Source organism: Coenobita brevimanus, chromosome 86 (genome assembly GCF_032717465.1).
Source record: "Coenobita brevimanus isolate Jiangsu-jjx chromosome 86, ASM3271746v2, whole genome shotgun sequence".
Classification (NCBI taxonomy): Eukaryota; Metazoa; Arthropoda; class Malacostraca; order Decapoda; family Coenobitidae; genus Coenobita; species Coenobita brevimanus.
In genome coordinates this window covers 1,015,184-1,040,802 of record NC_137039.1, presented here as the reverse complement: position 1 = coordinate 1,040,802, position 25,619 = coordinate 1,015,184, and positions in this window count along the sequence as shown.

Genomic DNA, 25,619 nt, shown 5'->3' with positions numbered 1-25,619 from the left:
ATATTTAAGATGAGAATGACCAGCCTCACTAATCCCTGAGTGGCATTATGTGAGCAATAAACCCCAGCCACCCCTTGTATATAAACCTGCACCAGCTCAATCCCATTGGAGCGCCATAATTACCCACTAAACCACCACGCGCCAAAATTTGGTTATATGGTTACCACCCAGCATAGTAAATGGTTTCCTGGTGTACAGGAAACCATGCATATTATTGCAAGATTGATTATATTCTCAGCGCTATAAGAATGATGTGTAAAAACTGTCAGCAGAATAAGAATGAAGAGAGTCTGTGTACAGGAGAATGAGTGTGTGAATGATATTGCTTACAGACAAGTGCAAGTATGAATATATTGTCAACACTAGAAGAATGATATGCAAGTGATTATGTGTTCAGTATTACTTAGTGAAGAAGAATGATCTGACTGATTTTGTCTGCAGAGGAAGAATGATGGAGTGAGTGAACATACCTACTTGACAAGGAAAAGGGAAAAGGGGAAAAAGGTGTGTGTAGTAATCATGGGGGCATTTGTCTTCTTAGTGTAATAGAACGCATATGGTAGGATACTTATTGACAGAGTTAGGGAAAGAACAGAGGAATCAGTTGGAGAAGAACAGGGAGGTTTTAGGAAGGGAAGAGGTTGTGTAGATCAGATATTTATTCTTAGATCTTTAGTGGAAAGGTTTCTAGAGAAGGAAAAGAAGTTGTATGTGGCTTCAGGGATTTGAAGAAAGCATATGACAGGGTGGATAGACAAGGATTGTGGAAAGTATTAAGAATATATGGAGTAGATGGGAAGTTGCTGAATGCCGTGAAGATATGTATGAGGGAGCTAAGGCTGCAGTGCATGTGGATGGTGAACTGAGTGAAATTTCTATCTGAATGTTGGTTTGAAACAGGAATGTGTCATGTCCCCATGGTTGTTCAATCTGTACATGGATGGGGTTATAAGAGATACAAAGTAGGGCAGTGCATCCTGGAGTGGCCCTAATGAGAGAGGGCAGTGTTTGGAAACTCCCTGTACTGTTGTTTGCAGATGATACTGTGTTAAGTGAAGACGAAAGGGAGCTGCAAGGCTTGGTGGATGAGTTTGGGAGAGTGTGTAAAAAACGGAATCTAAAGGTGAATGTAGGGAAGAGTAAAGTGATGGTCTTCGAGAGAAGTGAAGCCAGTGAATGTACAATACATTGAGGTTGGATGATGAGGAAATGAATAAATGTGAGTGCATTTAAGTACTTGGGTAGTGTGATGACAAGGGATGGAAGTTTAGAGGGTGAAGTGCTTGAAAGGGTATAACAAGGAAGTTCCTTGAAAGCAGTGATAAGAAACAGGGAAGTGAGCATGGAAGTAAAAAGTCCCTGCATGACAGTATTGTGATACCAACTCTAACGTATGTAAGTGAAGCTTGGACCTTGTTGGAAGGCCATAAGTCAAGAATGACAACAGTGGATATGAGTTATTTGAGAGACAGGCTGACAAATGAGGAAGTACAGGAGCGTTGTGGTGTGGATGCGGATGTGATAGAAAGCGTTAGGAGAAATACACTGAGGTGGTTTGGCCATGTGGAGAGGATGGAGAGCGAGAGACTGACGAAGAGAGTGAATGTCAGTGAGGTGGAGGGGGAAAAGGGAGGGGTAGGCCGAGGATGAGATGGAGGGATGGAATGGTAAGGTGTATTAGAGAGGGGGGTGTGAGCTGGAGCAGCGCCATAGAGTAGGAAGAGTTTGGCCAACCGCTGTACTGGGCGCCATCTTGCATCTAAACGTCACCGACCAGGCATATGAAAACAATACTAAAAGTACAAGTATCAACCCCCTAGCCTTTGTTTCGGGACAGGTCTTTTATATATGTAGATAAATATACATGTATAAATATACAGATAGATAGACAGACAGAGAGATGGGTAGACAGATATAAATATATATACATACATATATGGCTGATGATTATGATAGTACGTTTTTAATGTATAACAACAGGAGGAAAGAAAATGAAAACCCAAGCAAGGCCTGCCCTATACCCACTTAGCAGCAAGTATGAATACCTTTGTTTTAGCTTGAAAATCTTGTATAAAAGCTGCTAGGTCCTTGAATGTTTACATTTTCTTTCCCACCACTTTATTAATACAGCTTTATTAATACACTTATCCATGTACAGAGTAAAAATATTTATATACAAGACATATTATAACCTACAGCCTTAAAACAGTGTACGTTGAAGAGGTTTGACTTATACTTCTTTACAGCGAATCTTATAGCCATGCTTTAGCTTCCAGACTTACAGCATTGAGCCTCACTTTTGCCAATGTTTTGTTGTTTTTTGGCGTAGATATGAAGCCTTACAGTGAAGAATCTCCTCTGCAATTTCTTCCTAATGTCATATTGAAAAGAATGGGAAATAAAGCCCGCCGGAAAGACTGGACACCACACAGCAATTCCTATTAGTGTTGTGTGAGTATGTCTGTTCTCATTCTCTCTAATCTTTTTGGTCATCCATCTACGCATCTGTCTCTTACGATTCCTAAGGTATATATATCCACACACAGGTATACATTTCTTAGTTTACATCAAACCGAACTGAAAACAAATAAGCAACCCTATCAGCCTAACTATTTAATAAGTTTAGTACGTCTCAATCAACAGTAATAGTTAGAAAAGATACCGTAGGAATCGTAAGAGACAGATACGTAGATGGATGAACAAAAAGATTAGAGAGAATGAGAATAGACATACTCACACAACACTAATAGGAATTGTGTGGTGTCCAGTCTTTCCGGTGGACTTTATTTTCCCATTCTTTTGTGCTTGTGGGATCTCTAGGAAACCTGTGCAGTATCTTACCCATGCCTGTGAGGTTAGAACATCGCCAGGCTGCACAGTATACCATCTCGGGGTCAGTTATAGGCATATAGGAGGTGATATGGCCATAGAAAGTGTAGCGTCCAACTTGATCTCTGTGCTTTCTTATGGCAGTCAGGGAACTGAGGAGGTGAGGTGAGGATGCAATATGGTGCCCATATGTCACGTGACCGGTTCTCGGCCAATTACTGGTGACCTCGCGAGGTGAGGTCTGAAACAGAGTTGGCCAAACTCTTCCTACTCTTTGGCACTAAGCTGGGGTAAGGGCAGTGAAATGGTGAGGGACAGGATGACATGGAGTCAATTTGTTTGTGGCCACTCCTTACGTGATGGCAATAGATAGAATACACAGGTAGAAAGTGTTGTCCAAGATGGATGGCTGGAGAGTGTAAAAGTAAATGTGTACAGGGGGAAGGGTGATGCCCTAGAAAGAGGAAATTATACAGGTATAAAGCTTTTGGACCAGATAATCATGGTAACGGAGAGAGTTCTAGAAGGTATGATTAGAGAAAGAGTGAATATTGATGTTATGCAGTTTGGATTTATGCCAGGCACAGGGACCACTGATGCCGTGTTCATTGTTCGACAGCTTCAGGAAAAATATATAGGAAAGAAAAGAGAACTGTATTTTGTTTGACTTGGAGAAGGCCTGTGACAGAGTCCCTAGAAAGGTGGTGAAGTGGGCAATGAGAAAGCTTGGTTTGGAGGAGTGGCTGGTTAGGGTGGTTATGGCTATGTATGTGGGTGCTCACACCCAGGTAAGAGTGAATGGAGATTTGAATGATGAGTTTTCCGTGAACATTGGTGTGCATCAGGGGTCAGTCTTTGAGTCCCATGTTGTTTATCATGGTAACTGAAGCACTCTCACTTGACTTCAGACAGGACTCACGTGGGAGATGTTGTATGCCGATGATTTGGTGTTGGTTGCTGAGAATGAATGGGAGGTGGAGGAAAGATTTAGGAATAGGAGAGATGGTATGGGGCACAAGGGCTTGAGAGTAAATGCAGATAAAACAAAAGTGATGTTACCTAGGGTTGGTGGTGGTACTGTCAAAGAAGAGGGAAAGTGGCCATGTGCGATTTGTCACAAGGGCGTGGGAAGTAATTCCATCTTGTGCAGTGTTTGTGATAAGTGGGTGCATAAGAGATGTAGTGGTATTACAGGTAGACTGCAAGATGATGCTGATTTCATGTGTGGGGTGTGTCAGGGAGAGCAGGTGGAGATTGCCAGGTGTGAAAGGACTGCTGGTGAGTCTTTCAAGTGTAAAGATAAGTTTTGTGACTTGGGAGACATGTTATGTGCTGAAGGTGGGGCTGGAGCTAGCTCTGTGTCTAGAGTGAACAGTGGTTGGAAGAAGTTCATGGAGCTGTTGTCTCTCCTGACATTGAGATGGCTCTCCCTCTGAGCTAAGGGATCTTTGTGTCTGGCCGGTGTTAGGAGTGTAATGTTGTATGGTAGTGAGACCTGGGCAGTAAAGGAAGAGGATGTTCACAGGCTCAAAGGTACAGAAATGACAATGATTCAATGGATGTACAATGTGTTCTTGAATGCGAGGCTTGGGGGGGATAAGTTTATGATGGATAAGTAAAGAGGAAGGATGGGGCTGGAGTGTATTGACGTTGTGATGAGGAGAGGTAGATTGAGATGGTTTGGGCATGTGGAGAGGATGGGATGCAGGAAGTGAGAACTGTTATGTGGGGGTAGGGTTGTGAAAAGCAGACCTGGGATATCATAAAGTGTGACCTCAGGGATAAGGGACTGAATGGGGAGGCTGCCAGAGATCGAGCAGTGGCAGCATAGAGAACCGCCATCAGATGACCAAGGCTGAAGCATGCAAGCATGTTGGGGTCTTCATAAATGAAACAAAATGATCTATAGCCAGCTGCCATGAACCCGCAAAGGGTGACCGTTTGTCGTTTAGTAGTTCTAAAGGGAGGGGCACTAACCCTCCACCAACCCACTTGTTGACACGTAGGGAACACATGTGGGATGGTCATACAGTTACCACATGACGTCGTAAATGGTTTCCTGGCTTACAAGAAACCATTAGCGTTGTCACTCAATGTAAGGTCACCTGAATGGGAAAGAATAATAATAAAACATGGCAGGAAAGATGGGAGAAATAGGAAGAGAGGAGGGCAGACACAGAAAATGAATGATAAAGGTGATGGAAGAAGTAGGCAGCACTACATCAAGTGAGTGGATGGTGGTCACCACCACCTACCACCAAGAAATATAATGAAGAATGAAAAAAAAATCTGAACAAAAATATCAAGAATCAGAGCAATAATAATAAAAGAAATTAATAACAAAATAAATATCTAGAAACACAGGAAGAACACAGTAAATATCTAGAAGCACAGCAAGAACACAGTAACTATCTAGAAGCACAGCAAGAACACAGTAAATATCTAGAAGCACAGCAAGAACACAGTAAATATCTAGAAGCACAGCAAGAACACAGTAACTATCTAGAAGCACAGCAAGAACACAGTAAATATCTAGAAGCACAGCAAGAACACAGTAACTATCTAGAAGCACAGCAAGAACACAGTAAATATCTAGAAGCACAGCAAGAACACAGTAACTATCTAGAAGCACAGCAAGAACACAGTAACTATCTAGAAGCACAGCAAGAACACAGTAACTATCTAGAAGCACAGCAAGAACACAGTAAATATCTAGAAGCACAGCAAGAACACAGTAAATATCTAGAAGCACAGCAAGAACACAGTAACTATCTAGAAGCACAGCAAGAACACAGTAAATATCTAGAAGCACAGCAAGAACACAGTAACTATCTAGAAGCACAGCAAGAACACAGTAAATATCTAGAAGCACAGCAAGAACACAGTAACTATCTAGAAGCACAGCAAGAACACAGTAACTATCTAGAAGCACAGCAAGAACACAGTAAATATCTAGAAGCACAGCAAGAACACAGTAACTATCTAGAAGCACAGCAAGAACACAGTAAATATCTAGAAGCACAGCAAGAACACAGTACATATCTAGGGGTGTTTTTCAAGAATACTCCCCCAGTATCCCTGCTTGTCGTAAAAGGCGACTAAAAGGGTTGGCGGACGGTTAGTGCCCCTCCCCAGAAAACAACTAACTAAAAAAAACAAACAAGAAGCCTCGGACAAGGACTGACCAAACGATGATGACCCAGGACCGGACAAAGGACTTGGTAATGGGTACATGGAATGCAAGAGGAGCGAATAATGAGGTGAAAGAGAGAGAGATTGTCCAGGTGCTTGAGGGTGCGAAAGTGGATGTATGTGGAATAACTGAAACAAAATGGAGAGGAGAAAGTGTGAGAGAATGGGAGTATGGATGGGGTATATGTGCAGGAGTAGGTGAGAATGAGAGGGCAAAGGAAGGAGTATGTATAGTTGTGAGTAAAAGATGGAAGAAGAGCATAAGACAGTATGGATCAGTTGGGTCAAGGATTGTGTGGGTAAAGTTGAAAGTTGGAATACAAATGTGGGCGATTGTGTGTGTGTATGCGCCAACGCAAGATCATGCTAGAAGAGTGAGAGAAGAGTTCTAGACAAATGTAGAAGTGTGCATGGAAAAGTTTGGAAGGAATGAGAGAGTGTTTTTGATCAGTGATATGAATGGTAAAGTTGGGAATGTGAAGGTGGATGGAATAGTTGGTGAGTGGGGTGTGCCTGCTGAGATAGATCAGAATGGGAGTGCATTAGTGGACATTTGTGCTGGGAGGGGTTGGTGATAGCCAATACCCTCTTCAGGCATAAAATGATCCACAGGTATACATGGCGAGTGATAAGAAGGGTGGGTGGTGAACTGAATGAAAGGAAGGCAATGATTGATTATGTGTGTGTGGATGAAAGGATGCGAAGATGTGTAATGGATGCAAGAGCTTATAGAGGTTGGGGGAGTGGACTTTCTGACCACTACTTGGTGGTGGCCAGAATTAGGATTCAAGTAAGATGGAGGAATAGAAGAAGGGAAAGACGAGAGGAAGTAGTAGTTGCAAGGAGAGTGGAAAGGTTACAAGAGGATGAGAAAAAGACAGAGTATAAGAGAGAAGTGGAGGAACGATTGGGCAAATATGAATTGAAGCAGATGGGAGACGTGGAAGGTGTGTGTAGGATATTTACAGAAGAAATATGTGCAGCATGTGATGTGGTGTGTGGAAGGAAGAGAAGACAGAGGGGGGTGCAAGGAACAGCGTGGTGGACTGAAGAGGTGAAACAGGCTGTGACACAAAAGAAGAAAGCATACAATGAATGGATGAGAAATAGGGGCGTGGAAGAAGTTGAGAAGCGGAAGAGAGAGTTATATGTAGAAAGAAAGAGGTGAAAAGATTAGTAAGAGAAAGAAGAGAGTGGATGAGGAATTTGGAAGGAATTTGAGTGGAAAGTGGAGGGACTGTAAGAAAATGTTCTGGAAAGAGGTGAAAAGAGTAAGACAGGGTGGAAGTGAAGTTAGCAGGGGAGTGAAAGATAAAAATGGTAGATTACTGGTGGAGAAGGGAGAAAAAGTGAGCAGATGGAGAGAACACTTTAAGGAATTGTTGAACACAGAGGATGGAAGTAATGCGAGTATAAGTGGCTGGGGAATGGCTGGGAGAAGGAGGGAGGTGAGAAGACAGGAAGAAATCAGTAGGATAGAAGTTGTGGAAGCAATGAAGAAAGTTAAATTGGGGAAAGCCTCAGGAATTGATGGAGTGTGTGGTGAAATGCTGAAGCATGGAGGAGAGATAGTAGTAGAATGGATGTGGAAGATGTGCAGGTTGGCCTGGGAGGAAGGTAGAGTCCCGGAGGATTAAGAGTCAGGTATAATTATTCCCTTGTACAAAGGAAAAGGGGAAAAAGAAGTGTGTGGTAATCATAGGGGCATTTGTCTTCTTAGTATAATAGGAAAAGTGTATGGTAGGATACTTATTGACAGAGTTAGAGAAAGAACAGAGAAATTAGTTGGAGAAGAACAGGGAGGCTTTAGGAAGGGAAGAGGTTGTGTAGATCAGATATTCATTCTTAGATCTTTAGTGGAAAAGTTTCTAGAGAAGGGAAAGAAGTTGTATGCGCCTTTCATGGATTTGGAGAAAGCATATGACAGGGTGGATAGACAAGGATTGTGGAAAGTGTTAAGAATATATGGAGTAGATGGGAAGTTGTTGAATGCTGTGAAGAGTATGTACGATGGTGCAAAGGCTGCAGTGCGTGTGGATGGTGAACTAAGTGAATTTTTCTCTTTGAAAGTTGGGTTGAAACAGGGATGTGTCATGTCTCCATGGTTGTTCAATCTATACATGGATGGGGTAAAAAAGAGGTACAAGGTGGGGTAGTGGATGTTGGAGTGGCCCTGGTGAGAGAGGATAGTGTTTGGAAACTCCCTGTACTGTTGTTTGCAGATGATACTGTGTTGTTGAGTGAAGACGAAGGGGAGCTGCAAGGCTTGGTGGATGAGTTTAGGAGAGTGTGTAAGAAACGGAATCTAAAGGTGAATGTAGGGAAGAGTAAAGTGATGGTCTTTGAGAGAGGTGAAGTCAGTGAATGTACAGCGAGGTTGGATGGTGAGGAATTGGAAAATGTGAGTACGTTTAAGTACTTGGGTAGTGTGATGAATAAGGATGGAGGTTTAGAGTGTGAAGTGCTTGAAAGGGTACAGCAGGGAAGAAAGGTTTCTGGTTCTTTGAAAGTAGTGATAAGAAACAGGGAAGTGAGCATGGAAGTGAAAAAGTTACTACATGACAGTATTGTGATACCAACTCTAATGTATGGAAGTGAAGCTTGGACGTTGTTGGAAGGACACAAGTCAAGAGTGAGAGCAGTGGAAATGAGTTATTTAAGAGGAGCCTGTGGAGTCACATGGAGAGACAGGCTGACAAATGAGGATATAAAGGAGCGTTGTGGTGTTGATGTGGATGTGATAGGAAGCGTTATGAGGAACACACTGAGGTGTTTTTTTTTTTTTATGTGAAGAAGAAGGAACCAAAGGCCATGAGCCCGCAAAACTGTTCCTTCCAAGAGAAAAACAAAATACAAGAGAGAGCCATATTCAAGATCCATTCATTTCGAGATGCCTGGACACACTGCGTTTGAAAGACTGGAGATCATAGGAAGCAGGAAATACAGACAGAGGGAGACAGTTCCAGAGTTGACCTGTTGCATAAATGAAGGACTGGGAGTAACGGTTAACTCTTGCATTAAAGAGTTGGACAGAAAAGGGGTGAGAGTTTGCTGCTAGACGGGTGTTACGTGCCCGTCGTAGAAGTGGAGGAATGCATGCAGACAGTTCAGAGGAACAGTGACCATTGAAGTAGCGATAGAAAAGAGATAAAGATGCAACATTGCGGCGAAGAGACAGAGGTTGAAGGGAGTCAGTAAGAGGGGGAGAGTTAATGAGATGGAAAGCCTTTGACTCCACCCTATTGAGAAGAGCTGTATGTGGGGAGCCTCCCCACACATGAGAGTTGTACTCCACACTGGGGCGGATAAAACCCCTGTATAGAGTCAACAATTGTGCAGGGGCAAAGAAGGAACGGAGTCGGCTTAGCACACCCAATCGCTTGGAAGCAGATTTTACGAGATGTAATATGATCTTTCCAAGATAAGTCCCGAGTAAATGAAACCTCAAGGATGTTCAAGGATGATGCAGGATTAAGTTGAGTATTATTAAACATAAGTGGGTATACCTGTGGAAGATTTTGTCGGGTTGATAGGTGCAAAAACTGAGTCTTTGATGCATTAAAAACTACCAGATTATTTTACCCCAGTCAGAGATACGAGCCAAGTCAGACATAAGGTGTGCCATAGCCTCATCCCTTGCCTGTTGAAGTAACTGCTGAGATGGACGTTGTGGGGATCGAATGGAAAGGAGAAGGGTGGAGTCATCAGCGTATGAGTGGATAGTGTTAGATGTACAGCTTAGAAGGTCATTGATGAATAAAAGGAAGAGAATTGGTGATAGGACAGAGCCCTGAGGAACTCCACTGTTAATAGATCTAGGAGATGAACGATAGCCGTCTACAACAGCGGCTATAGAACGACCAAAAAGGAAGCTAGAGATGAAGGCACAGAAAGAAGGATAGAAACCGTAAGAGGGCAGTTTGGAAATTAAAGATTTATGCCAGACTCGATCGAAAGCCTTTGAGATGTCAAGTGCAATGGCAAAGCTTTCGCCAAAGTCCCGAAAGGAGGATGACCAGGAGTCTGAAAGGTAGGTGAGAAGGTCGCCTGTGGAGCGTCCCTGACGGAACCCATACTGACGATCAGAAAGAAGGTTGTGATAGGAGAGGATGGAGGGTGAAAGACTGACGAAGAGAGTGTATGTGAGTGAGGTGGAGGGGGGAAGAGGGAGGGGGAGGCCGAGGATGAGATAAAGGGATGGGGTGGAGAGGTATATTAGAGAGGGGGGTGTGAGTTGGGAGCAGGGCAGTGAAATGGCGAGGGACAGGGTGACTTGGAGGCGATTTGTTTGTGGCCACCCCAAACGGGATGGAGGCGTCTGACAATAGATAGATAGACAGCAAGAACACAGTAAATATCTAGAAGCACAGCAAGAACACAGTAAATATCTAGAAGCACAGCAAGAACACACTAAATATCTAGAAGCACAGCAAGAACACACTAAATATCTAGAAGCACAGCAAGAACACAGTAACTATCTAGAAGCACAGCAAGAACACACTAAATATCTAGAAGCACAGCAAGAACACAGTAAATATCTAGAACAAAGAAATTTATCAAGAACAAAAGAAATATCAAGAAGAACAGAAAGAAGCTCCAGCAGAACACTATGCAGAAGTAGAGGAACCGGTGAGTGGGCAGACAGCACCTTCACCAGCTGTGTGAGGAGATGAGTGGGCAGACAGGACCTTCACCAGCTGTGTGAGGAGATGAGTGGGCAGACAGCACCTTCACCAGCTGTGTGAGGAGATGAGTGGGCAGACAGCACCTTCACCAGCTGTGTGAGGAGATGAGTGGGCAGACAGCACCTTCACCAGCTGTGTGAGGAGATGAGTGGGCAGACAGCACCTTCACCAGCTGTGTGAGGAGATGAGTGGGCAGACAGCACCTTCACCAGCTGTGTGAGGAGATGAGTGGGCAGACAGCACCTTCACCAGCTGTGTGAGGAGATGAGTGGGCAGACAGCACCTTCACCAGCTGTGTGAGGAGATGAGTGGGCAGACAGCACCTTCACCAGCTGTGTGAGGAGATTCACCAGCTGTGTGAGTGAGTGCAGCCAGCACCTTCACCAGCTGTGTGAGGAGATGAGTGGGCAGACTGCCCCTTCACCAGCTGTGTGAGGAGATGAGTGGGCAGACAGCACCTTCACCAGCTGTGTGAGGAGATGAGTGGGCAGACAGCACCTTCACCAGCTGTGTGAGGAGATGAAACTGAAGCAACAAGAGGTGGCAAACAGTAAGGTAGAGAGAATAAGCGGCCAGGTAAGAGAGGTGAGGCAAGAGGTGTCCTGTATAGTGGAGGATAAAGTCAGGACGTGTATAACAGGGTTGAAGTTCTTTGTTCTTCATGATGTTCTCTCAACACCGCTAGTATATGTTTCTTTTCTTCATGCTGTGCTGCTAACACTGCAAGTATTTCTTTTGTTCTTTCTGTGCTGCTAACACTGCAAGTATATTTGCCAGAGATATATCCACTGTTTTGGCAACCTGTCCATGCTCTCTCTCAAAACATATGTCACTCCTGACGCCAATGTGTTGCACTGCAGAGTTTGTTGATATATTCAGAACAATGAGTACACAAACCGGACATGATCAAAAGCCACTAAACATTTTTGGGTTTTATTCCTTCCTGGCTTAGGTGAGGTATACTGGCTAAATACTGTGGCTTTTCTCTCTCTCATGCTACCTTCATCATTACTCCCTAATACTCAATCATTATCTGTTCATATACTGGCTACTCTGTCTTTCACTGATTAACACTCATTGTCTGACTGACTACTCATCATCCTGAACTGCTCTCTGTTGGCCGCCACACACAAACCAAACTAGGAGGCTTTACATTATCCCCCCCCCCCCCAAACTGACTCCATCTCTAAAACAACACAGGATATTCTAGAGCCTGGGAGGGAACTCACATTGTATCATATAATAATCCACTTAAATCTATAATACACAATAACAGTCACGACAAAAACAAATTCCCAAGGTAAGACATGTCCATTTTCTAAAATGTTCCTCACAGTTCCAGACATAAAACTTCGGCCTAATCCTATGGCATAACACTTAATTTCTAGAATGTTCCTCATCTCCAGATATAAACCATCAACTTAATCCTACAGCATAATGCTTGACTTCTGGAGGGTTCCTCACACCTGCACATATAAACCACTAAGCTAATCCCACTGACACAACAGGGGTACAAATGGACCAGCCTTCTGTGCCGCATTAGAATGGCATCACAATTTGATACATGCCAAAACCAGGATGTTAGGATTATTAAGGTTAGATTACAGAAAACTGTTAGGACAAGATAAATGCTGTATGGTTCAGTTAAGGTTAGGTTATAATAGGTTAGATTAGGTAGCATTAGGCAAAATTAGGTTAGGTGTGGTCAGGGTTAGATTAATATAGGCTAGGTTAGGTAGGACTGGCAAAAATTAGATTAGGTATGATCAGGGTTAGGTTAGGTAGCATTAGGCAAAATTAGGTAAGTTATGGTCAAGGTTAGATTAAAATAGGCCAGGCCTGGATAAATTAGGTTAGGTCACAAAAATTTAGGTTAGGTAGGGTATGGACAGGCCACAGTTGACGAGGGTATGTTACAATCACTGGGCTGGGTTTGGGCAAATCACTACTGAAGAGGGAAAATTTGTGCCAAAATAGTATTAGACAGTGTCCATCTGTCTCGCGCACAAGATGGCCTCCACTGAAACTTAAAAATGCACTCATGGAAAAAAGAAAAAAAAAAAGTGTAATACAAGGAGAAGGGAGGGCAAAACAAGATGATTTTGTGTCTCCTTGATGATTACCCCTCTGAGCTTCCACCCAGGCATACATACTATATATGGCATTTACCTCATATCTTAAAACTGTACACAGCAGAAATATTGGTAGTGCAATTTAATTTATCATCATCACTATCCATGGTAAGCAGGGCCATGCAGAGCCATGGAAAACCATCACAGGTAAAATCAGCCTTACAACCAGCTATTGTTCTTTTATCATAAACTAGAGGAGCAAAACCTGGATTCAAATCCGAACCAGATCAAGATCTGCTCCATTATCTATCAATGAGTACAGACAGAAGAGGCCTTAACTACAGTCAAATGCTCTAGTTTGCTGGTGTCCTGTTCATTACACAAATTGTAATGCTAATTTTTGTGCTGTATCATCACATAATATAATAATATTATTATAGATGAAATACACAAATAATTTGAAAAGCATGCAGGGAATATACACTGGATGTTGGTTTCACCAGCTACTGCTTACATCCTAGCCTGCTGCCCACTCACTGACACAGACTTCCCCACTTTGGTATCCTACTTGTCAATAATACGAGAAACAAGACAACACATGAAGCTGTTTGGTTTTACCAAGTCATATCCACAGCCTCATGGTTTCTGGCTCATCCAAACTTAGTTCTCTGACCAATTTATAACAAATGCTCTCACTTCTCTTTCTGGCAAGCTACTTACATATCCACAAATATTTTCTACTCATATTCCACTTCTTTTATCATGAACATCGCCAGATTCGCAGCATCCTGGTTGTTCATCACTTCTTTTTTTTTTCACACTGATGCCTGCATTAGTAAAACTCAACAGAGAAAACGACCATTATTTGTCTTGCACTCACCTGGAAATATTTGCCTTTTTTTTTTTCCTTGTGTGCACAGGACTACGCATGTGATCACCTTTTCGAAATTCATTGCTCTTGTTATTGCTTCTCTGTTATTAACTGAATATATATATCCATGTGACCATGGCTTAACCACAGGCTGGATAGCACCATCATGTGGCTTAACCACAGGCTGGATAGCACCATCATGTGGCTTAACCACAGGCTGGATAGCACCATCATGTGGCTTAACCACAGCACCATCATGTGGCTTAATCACAGCACCATCATGTGGTTTAACCACAGGATGGATAGCACCATTATGTACTTAACCACAGGCTGGATAGCACCATTATGTGGCTTAACCACAGCACCATCATGTGGCTTAACCACAGCACCATCATGTGGTTTAACCACAGGCTGGATAGCACCATCATATGGCTTAACCACAGGCTGGATAGCACAATCATGAGGCTTAACCACAGGCTGGATAGCACCATCATGTGGCTTAACCACAGGCTGGATAGCACAATCATGTGGTTTAACCACAGGCTGGATAGCACCATCATGTGGCTTAACCACAGGCTAGATAGCACCATTATGTGCTTAACCACAGGCTGGATAGCACCATGATGTGGCTTAACCACAGGCTGGATAGCACCATCATGTGGCTTAACCACAGCACCATGATGTGGCTTAACCACAGGCTGGATAGCACCATCATGTGGCTTAACTCTTTCTGGCCACAAATAGGTCCAGCCTGAGAAACCACATTTTTGACCAAAAATCAAGGTTTGTAAATTTAGAAAGACACACAATATTCATGCATAAGGAACTAATACTCATCTGTCCACAAAATATTAGGGCTTTACTTAGCATACAAGAGCCACAATAACCATGGGAAGCTGCACAGCAACTGGTGTGTGGTGTCTCAAGCCAGTGCATTTCTGTATACAAAATGACAGAGAAACACTCCTACTAGACTAAAATCATAAGTCTGTGTTTATTTCTTCACAACTGGATTGTGTAATACCCAGGAAATGAAAAAATATTGAGAGAACTACTGATAACATTCACCAGCCACAGTTTTGAGTTGCAGGCAAATAGGCAAGCCACAATCGTGGCCATGAGACCCATACTGATACAGCCACAATCGTGGCCATGAGACCCATACTGATACAGCCACGATCGTGGCCATGAGACCCATACTGATACAGCCACAATCGTGGCCATGAGACCCATACTGATACAGCCACAATCGTGGCCTTGAGACCCATACTGATACAGCCACAATCGTGGCCTTGAGACCCATACTGATACAGCCACAATCATGGCCATGAGACCCGTACTGATACAGCCACAATCGTGGCCTTGAGACCCATACTGATACAGCCACAATCGTGGCCATGAGACCCATACTGATACAGCCACAATCGTGGCCATGACACCCATACTGATACAGCCACAATCGTGGCCATGAGACCCGTACTGATACAGCCATGATCATGGCCATGAGACCCATACTGATACAGCCACGATCGTGGCCAGGAGACCCGTACTGATACAGCCATGATTGTGGCCAGGAGACCCATACTGATCCAGCCATGATTGTGGCCTGGAGACCTGAATGGTTTAAACATGGGGTGGATAACATTGTCTCGTGGCTTAACCACACGATAGATACTACGGTCTCATTTTTGCCATGCTTGGCCACTGCTACCCTAAGATGGTTTTCTAAACTTCCCTCAATCTCCTCGCCTGTGAACACCTCAGGGGTGTCCTTGGGTAGATATGGATGCAGGAACATTGCTTCTGCCCTGTGATGGACTAACAGCTTTTGGCATTCCTCCCAGATCTTTACAGCAGTGACCCTTACCACCTTTGTTGGGTCAGCCCTAATCTTGGGTCACCATTCCCAGTCTTCAGATTAGTAGCCCATCCTTTTACCAGGAATTCTTTTACCCTGTTGAGAGCAGACACATTGGTACCATCCCAGGACACTGATGGTCGACCCATCCCACTCCAGGATGGGGTGGGATGGCTCGACCCTGTCCTGAGGACTAACATCCTCTCCTTGAATAAGGCCCAAGTAATCAGGGTCACATTAACTTTCTGGGGGCTGTAGCGAGACCACCAGTTGTAGGCTAAACCAGATATTGGGGCTCCTACCCAGGGAAGCAGCCCCCATCATGAGGTCTTGTGTGATGCCTGTCACTGTAATGTTATCATTTATATATCAATTTATTTGATTTTTTTTTTATTCTTTGTTTTCAGTGGTGGGGGCCTTGGCTGTGAGTTATTCAGCCTAGTGATTAATCTACCCCTGCATGTAGCCTCTTGACTGGGCATAATTAGTTAACACCAAGCCATTGTGAAGGACTGTCCTGTCCTAACATGGACACTGTCTTTTAAATCACAATCTGAATCCTTGTTTGTGATGCCATCCCATTGTGAATGACTGTCCCATCATAATATAGGAACAGCACATCTTGTGTCATAGTAAATCACACTCTGAAAACCTATTGGTGGCATCATCCATCCATCCATCATCCAATCCTATGTTGCCCCATGAGGAGCGTAGGAACCCTGGGCTAGGCAAGTTGGTTCTGACATTGAAGATAAGAGTGACCAGCCTCACTCATCCCTGAGTGGCATTACATGAGCAATAATCCCCAACCACCCATTGGATATAAACCTTCACTGGCTCAATCCGACTGGAGTGCCTTAATTACCCACTAAACCACCAGGTGCCATAATTTGGTTATATGGTTACCACCCAGCATAGTAAATGGTTTCCTGGTGTACAGGAAACTATTTGGCTTGTCACTCAGTGTAAAGTCACCCATAGGCAGGAAAAGGAGGAAAGAATGAAGGTAAGAAAATCAGAAGAGGAAGTGTAAAGTCACCACAGGCAGAAGGAAGAGGAATGAATGAAGGAAAGAAAGACAGAAGAGAAAGGAAGAGAGGAAAGGGCAGACATCCAAACCAGCACTACATCGAGTCAGTGGATGGTAAGGGCCCCACCTCCCACCAATTGGTGTCATACAGCCATCATAAATGATTATCACATCCTACCCCAAAAACAACATACAGTAGTTATACTTTCCATTCCTCTTCCTTCTGTCCACGGGTGACCCTACACTAAGTGACAAGCCAAATGGTTTCCTGTACACCAGGAAACCATTTACTATACTGGGTGGTAACATATAACCAAATTATGGCGCCTGGTGGTTTAATGGGTAATTAAGGCACTCCAATCAGACTGAGCCAGTGCAGGTTTATATCCACGGGATGGTTGGAGTTTATTGCTCACATAATTACATTCAGGGATGAAAGAGGCTGGTCATTCACATCTTAAATGCCAGGACCAACTTGCCTAGCCCTCTCATGGGGCAACACTGGACTGTATGATGAATGAATGAATTAATATACTTTCAACACATTCCCGCATCTTTTTCTTTCACAACCATTAAAACTTTATCATATCTTGCCTTTCTGCCTAGTTCCATCATACCCTCTGATTACATGCCTTCATAATATGCATTTATTTGTATGTAAGCTGTTCCTATTACGCTGGACATCTCCTAGTGCATGGTAATTTGGGTGAAAAAATACACTGTGTTGGTGAAAAATGTGCACTGCAAACATATCATGTACTAATGCTATCAAGGGTGACATATCTTACTTGATTTTTGCCTTATATTTTTCATGACATGCTTGACATTAGTGATTTAAGCACCCAGCCAGTGCTCTACCTTGCAGTTAAAGTGCCCTCCCCCCCCCCTATAAAACAAATATAAAGGAAAATCTTGAATCAAAAGCACTGTAAAAATTGTGTTCCATTAGACCTGCCCCAGTAAATTAAAAACACTTAACCCCTTAAACGCGGATCGTCTCGTTTGCGATGCTCGGCAAAAAGGACATAACGGTGGAGCGTCGCATTTGCAATTCTAGTAAATTTTGAATAACCGTGGGCAAGCAGGCTCCAGCTGGTATTGTCTATCAGTACCACCACCCTCTAGCTACAACTAGCATACTTTACCTTTGTACTACTGACCTCAGTTGTTGCCAAGTATCGCATTTTCCCCCCGTCCCCCACCCCACCCCGGCCCGGCCAGCCTGGCTGTGATACATGGCAGCGCTCTGAGCGCTCAGAACTGTAAATCTGCGCTCTCCTCTCACAAGCAGTTTATGCTACTAGGAAACGCTTGTTTCCCCAGTTGTAACACTAGCTTTTTTTCTCACGGTTTGCCCCTGTTTAGCGTCAGTTTACTGCAGGCTTTCAAAGTGACATTATGGCGAGTTCTAGCTCTTCCCAGTCAGTGCAAGCGGCCGACAGGAACGAGAATAAAGTGGCGGGCGTAAGGCAGAATAAAAAGCGTGCCGTGGTGATCTTTTGGGAAGTAATATGATTGAAAATAATGTATTATACATGTTTTTAGCTGTGAAAATGGAAATGTTTGTTGAGTGACGGGAAGACCGCCGCCACAGTGCATGTCCGCCGTACGCTCCGTTGATTTTAGCCTTATTTTCAGTGCTTATTGTACAAATACGGATTCCTAACTATCTTTACGTTGTAGTATAAAGTTTACTGTGACAGAATGAGGCTGTGGTAGAGGGGAAACCGGGTTGCTGGAGGTGTGAAAGTGAGGATTTGGTTACCCAACTTTGCAAGTCTCCACAAGTCCTTGGGTAGTCCATGAAGGCTCAAAACCTGTCTCTGGAGAAAGCTGAATGTAAGTACTATCTGCCATACCAAGTATACGGTAATGTTCTAGGGTTAATCTCTGATTTTTGGCGAATATTTTCCTACAGGTACTCAGACCGCGATACAACCCCGCCACTCGGGGGGGAACGACTGTACACGGCCGCGTTTAAGGGGTTAAAGCACACTCTCACTACAAGGTGGTGCACTAGCCATATCCCGCCCCATCCCAATGTTTCCTGGGCAGTGGTAGGCCCCAGTCCCAACATTTTTGGACCTTTTTTTTTTTTTTGGCTCAAACATCCGCTTTTGGTGAGAAACATCGAAAATTCACAGAGAAATCGCTCACATTCATTCATTCATTCATTGCCAGACGCCATGTATCCCAGACGGGGTGGCCAATGGCTTAGAGTTAATTGTTTTACAGGGAGGGGCACTAATCCTCCACCAACCCCACTTGACAGAAATCGCTCACCTGAGGTTTAAAATACTCGATCCAGGTACGAGTTCCTCCTTACCTGACTGGGTTTTCTAACAGGCTGGCACCAAAGAAAACGAGTTCTATGGGAGGGTAACTATTTTATCCACTCATAAACAGTATTTATTTAATTACTTGGTACGAATTTATATGTAGTACAAGAGGTTTTCAAACAGTAACATAGGCATTATATGCATTGTTTCACTCACTAACTCATCACCATTCATGACCTTTTTTTACCACATTACCTGATCATCATTTCTGACTGTTTCTTCCTCTAATGCTATGTAAACTTTGTCCTCCACATTGTCATCGATTGAGGAATCACTCTGGCCCTGAATGTCTTTATTGGCCGAGTCACTGGTAACACGTGAATTGCCGAGACAATGGTGTGCAGCGGGGGGAGGAGAGGTTATGCGGTGTAAGGCATTGTCCCTGCTTGGCATCTTGTAGAGGAATAGAGGAAGGTGTCCCGTGTATACGTGCCAAAAATCACTCGTGAAATCACTCACGAAAATTGAAAATTGTGCAAATTAGGGACCTTGCAATGTTGCCGTGTTAATTTACGTCTCCGAGATATGAGTGCACATCATGTGAAGACGTGAATTCACGTCTCCGGGACGCGGCGGGTTAAACACAACTATCCCATAATAAAATGTATTATAAAAAAGGTAAGTTACAAGACCAACAGTACAGTACCCTCACGTCCAACACGTGTTTGTCCAGCACTGAGAGCAAAAAATTAGTACGATTTAATACAATTTAATTACTGTAACATGGGTGCATTAGCATAACACGCACAGAGCTCCGAGAAGTGGGCAAAATCCGAAGAGTTCGCCTCTAGCAAGATCACCCCCGGTCCAACACGGTCATACTGGATGTTCCTGTGATGCTGACAGCCAATCAAAACTTCTGATCAAGTTGCCTCCCCCACCCGCTATTGTGACGTGATCGTGATGTCACCCAATCAAAAATGCTTCTGCTCTCGCATGATGTTTTGTTTAAATTTCTCACGCCACAGTGCCACTCAGTCGCATAATTTGCATTGGAAGGTGCTTTTTTCTCGCTGCATTTTCTGCCCTTGCTACTGCATTTTATCCTGCTCACGATGCCTAGGAAGCCTTCTGAGAACCCCAAGAAGCGGCGGCATCTCCCTCAGGCCACCAAGCTAGAAATCATTGAGAGGAAGAAGAAAAGGGAGAGGAAAGTAGACATCGCCAAGGCCTACGACGTGAATGATGCCAGCATGAGGACCATAATAAAAAACCAAGACAAAATCCTGGCAGCAGTGCAGGCTTACGGAGTGCTAAGACAGGCAGAAGCAGGATCTTCCATGGATGAGGATTAGGACAGTGATTCTGAGTGTGATTTCACAGGATTTATGAGGAAGGTTGAGGAGGAGCAGCAGCCATTACCCGCTAGTGATGCCAGCAGCCATCCTCCGGGGACCCAGTAGGACTACCTACAGCCTCGGATACCACCTTCCATTCCCAGCAAGCCCACCAACACTATCCTAAAAGGTAAGTTATCATTCATAGTACAACACCATTTATTATAATTACAGTAGTACCAATATATGTAAAGGTATATGGTACGTATTTAGGGTGACTTTTCCTAGGGTTGCTGACATAATTCATTTTTCCCCATAAGCTCTGTTGTTTGTCCAACACGTTTTTGGTCCAACACGGGACCTGTGCATGACAATATTACCGTGTTGGATGCAAGGGTACTGTACATACATGTACAATATTTTTGTGTACAGATGTTGTGCAGGATATAGTGCACCTTGCTGCCCAGTTTATTGTGTACTAAATGAATGCCCTGTACTGCTCTACAACTATCACAGTGAACAGCCCTCTCCTAATACAGTGCACCCTTGATATAACTAACTACTGAAAATGGTACCAAACCCTTGATGTTATAGCCCAACACCGTGCTGTTTAGTAATTTCCAAGGCATTGTGGCTTTTACCGAACAAAGATTGTTAAATATACAGCATTGTTTGGCTGTATACTCATACACAATAACATACTGGTAGGTCTAAATGGTTCTTTTTCTCAATAAATGCTCTATTTACTAACTGATGTGTTTATTCTTACAATTCTGGGAGTAATTGCACTCCAAATAAAGACTGAAATAGGCTTTAGATAAATTATGTTTATTCTAATCTTTCTGGGAGTAATTACACTGCAATGAAAGACTGCAAGTAGGCCTTGGATAAATCTATGTTCATTTGTCATTCAGTATTTATAAGGAAAATGTGGGTAACGGGAACTCATACTGTACATTACCTGTTACATTAGGGTAAATACTACATATCAGAGAATAACAAAGCAAACAGTACAGAAAAGTTGCATGTACAATAAACATTAAAAAAAAAAATGCATTCCACCACTGGCACAGATAATCATTGATAACCACCAAAATCCTGCACTATACTGTACACTGCCTATACATTACTGTACACTTGCTGTTCAGTGTTTACAGGTAAAGTGTGGGTAAAGAAAAATCACTGTACATTAACCCCATCATTACCGGAAATGTGTTGTGTCACGTGCGTGTCACAATTTCATGCGCACGTGCCCTACCGAGTGTGCCCCCCGTGACACGCATATGATAGTTATAACCTGTGTGTGTACAGGGCTCCCAGGGACTCGGTTTATGGGTTATGTGCATCCACGTGGTGGCAGTTGTGTCTGTGTTTGTAAACAAAGAGCTACAGCCCCTGGTGGTGTGATCCATACGTCAGTGAAATGTTATGAACTTCGACCACTCATGTACTGCCAATTCTGTGATGCAATTTCTACACACCAATCATAATATTTCATTTATATTTACCAAATTAACATCCCATATATTTGGCAACACATGCCTCCCAGGACTATATATATCAGTCACTGGCTTCCCTCAAATTCAGTACCACTTGCATTGCGTGAGGGGAGAATACTGTGTGATTCATTACGCAGTTATGGAGCAGTTACCACTGTCTGATAGTGAGGATGAATATGACGGTGGGTCAATGAGTGATTTTGAGTTCTCTGATGATTCAGTGGAAAGTGATGATACTGAATTTGACCCAGACAATGTTAGTGAAGTTGAAACTGAGAGTAGTGATGATGAGAGTATTGAGACGTTGTCTGCGGCCAGTGACGAGTCATGTAGCCCCCCCTCCCTCCCAACCAGTGCAGTTGCCAGCACTGCCACACACTTTACACTTCTTTCTGACCCTTTTTCTGACACCAGACATAACCCTCTCCCTACATATGACACTGATTTTCCTGATGTATATCCAAGTATTATTCTACATCATCAAAGCCATCCTATGAGTGTCCTTGACTGTTTTCAGTTATTTATGGGGAAGGATATGATTGCTGCTCTGTGTCTCTGGACAAATGCACTATCTATCCATCTATTCCCAGACGCTTCAATCCCATTTGGGGTGGCCACGAACACCTCCATGTCGCCCTGTCCCCCGCCATTTCACTCCCCTGCTCCCAACTCACACACCCCTCACTCATATACCTCTCCACCCTATCCCTCCATCTCATCCTCGGCCTACCCCTCCCTCTTCCCCCTCCATCTCACTCACATACACTCTCTTCGTCAGTCTCTCACCCTCCATCCTCTCCACATGGCCAAACCACCTCAGTGTGTTCCTCATAACACTTCCTATCACATCCACATTCACACCACAACGCTCCTTTATATCCTCATTCGTCAGCCTGTCTCTCCATGTGACTCCATAGGCTCCTCTTAAATAACTCATTTCCACTGCTCTCACTCTTGACTTGTGTCCTTCCAATAACGTCCAAGTTTCACTTCCATGCGTTAGAGTTGGTATCACAATACTGTCATGTAGTAACTTTTTCACTTGCATGCTCACTTCCCTGTTTCTTATCACTGCTTTCAAAGAATCAGCAACCTTTCTTCCCTGCTGTACCCTTTCAAGCACTTCACCCTCCAAACCTCCATCCTTACTCATCACACTACCTAAGTACTTAAACGTACTCACATTTTCCAATTCCTCACCATCCAACCTCGCTGTACATTCACTGACTTCACCTCTCTCAAAGACCATCACTTTACTCTTCCCTACATTCACCTTCAGATTCCGTTTGCTACACACTCTCCCAAACTCACTCACCAAGCCTTGCAGCTCCCCTTCGTCTTCACTTAACAATACAGTATCATTTGCAAACAACAGTACAGCGTGTTTCCAAACATTGCACTCTCTCACCAGGGCTACTCCAACATCCACTACCCTACCTTGTATCTCTTTTATAACCCTGTCCATATGCAGATTGAACAACCATGGAAACATGACACATCCCTGTTTCAATTCAACCTTCAAATAGAAAAATTCACTCAGTTCACTATCCACATGCACTGCAGCCTTAGCACCCTCATACATATTCATGGCATTCAACAACTTCCCATCTACTCCATATAGTATTAACGCTTTCAACAATCCTTGTCTATCCACCCTCTCATATGCTTTCTTGAAATCCATGAAGGCCGCATACAACTTCTTTCCCTTCTCTAGAAACTTTTACACTAAAGATTTAAGAATGAATATCTGATCTACACAACCTCTTCCCTTCCTAAAGCCTCCCCGTTCTCCAACTAATTCCTCTGTTATATTCCTAACTCTGTCAGTAAGTCTTACCATATACTTTTCGTATTACAGTAAGAAGACAAATGCCCCAATGATTACCACACACTTCTTTTTCACCTCTTCCTTTGTACAGGGGGAATAATTATAGCTGACTTCTAATCCTCCATGACTCTACCTTACTCCCAGGCCAATCTGCACATCTTCCACATCCATTTTACTACTATCTCTTCCCCATGCTTCAGCATTTCACCACACATTCTATCAATTCCTGGGGCTTTCCCCATTTTAACTTTCTTCATTGCTTCCACAACTTTCATCCTACTGATTTCTTCCTCTCTTCTCACATCCCTCCTTCTCCCAGCCATTCCCCAGTCACTTATATTTGCATTACTTTGATTCTCTATGTTCAACAACTCCTCAAAGTGTTCTCTCCATCTGCTCACTTTTTCTCCCTTCTCCACTAGTAATCTACCATTTTTATCTTCCACTCCACAACTAACTTCTTTGCCACCCTGTCTAACTCTCTTTACCTCTGTCCAGAAAATTGTCTTACTGTACGTTACATCCACCTTACACTCAAATTCCTTCAAAATTCTTCATCCACTCTCTTCTTACTCTTTCTTACTAATCTTTTTACTTCTCTTTTCCTCTCTACATATAACTCTCTCTTCCGTCTCTCAACTTCTTCCACACCCATTTCTCATCCACACACTACATGCTTTCTTCTTTTGTGCCACAGTCTCTCTCACCTCTTCATTCCACCATGCTGTTTTCTGCACCCTTTTTCGCCTTCTCTTCACCCCACATACCACCTCACATGCTGCACAGATTTCTTCTGTGAATATCTTGCACACACCTTTCACGTCCCCCATCTGCTCCAATCCATATTTACCCAATCACTCCTCCACTTCCCTCTTAAATTCTGCCTTTTCTTCCTCCTCTTGTAAGATTTCCACCCTCCTTGTATGCACTACTTCCTCCTGTCCTTCCTTTCTTCTATTTCTTCATTTCATTTGGACTTCGATTCTGACCACCACCAAGTGGTGATCAGAAAGTTCACTCCCCCGACCTGTATATACTCTTGCATCCAGTAAACACCTTCTCATTCTTCCATCCACACACACATAATCAATCACTGCCTTCCGTTCATTCAATTCACCACCAACCCTTCTCATCTCTCGCCACGTATACCTATGGATCATTTTGTCCCTGAAGAGGGTATTGGCTATCACCAACCCCCTCCCGGCACAAATGTCCACTAAAGCACTGCCATTCTCATCCATCTCTGCAGGCGCACCCCACTCACCAACTACTCCATCCACCTTCACATTTCCTTCTTTTCCATTCATATCTCCAATCAAAAACAAAAGAATGAAGGAAAGAGAGAAAAGAGGATGGAAGAAATGAAGGATGGAGGAAAGGAAAGGGCAGACACCCAACAGCAGCACTACATCGAGTGAGTTGATGGTGAGTGCCCCCACCTATCACTGATTATCACCCATAGTTAATAATGTCTTGGCTCAGTAGATCGTATCACACTCTGCATTAGGTGTGGCCAGCCACAAGTACCAACAGTAGCTAAAGGGGCACTTCAGACCTAAGCACTCACATGTAGTTTTTTTTTTTTCCTACAACCAACTTTTTAAACATTTTCTATTAAACTGGCAATCCAGCCTAAGAGATAAAACATGTCTTCTCCATCACTTGTTAGTGAATGGCACCATACATGGTTAAAGCCTGATTCCTTCTACAACCTTTGCCACATTTATCATAACCATGTAATTGTTATCACACCTGAAGGAACTGTCACGTGCCAAGTGAATAAGAATTTTTTCTGAACAGTTTTCCAGTCACCACATTTCAAATTTTTTAACTCCTGAACTGATACTGGAGAGGACTTCAAACTATTTACCCCATTCATCATACTTGAATTTCTTCACCCCTTAACCGGCTGCGTGCCGGCCACTTCAACCCTCAGTGCCACCCCCCTGCCGGCCAATTTTTTTTTTTTTTTTGTTGCTAAAATGATAGATTTTGATGTGAAAAAAACGAATATAACCATAAAAAAACTCACCAGAGGCTGGAAGTGCATTTTTCATAGTCCGTCCAGCTGCCCGCAGGTGTGAGCAGGCGGGGAATCCCCAGCGGCAGTGAGAGAAAACCCGTTTTCTATGCAAGGTA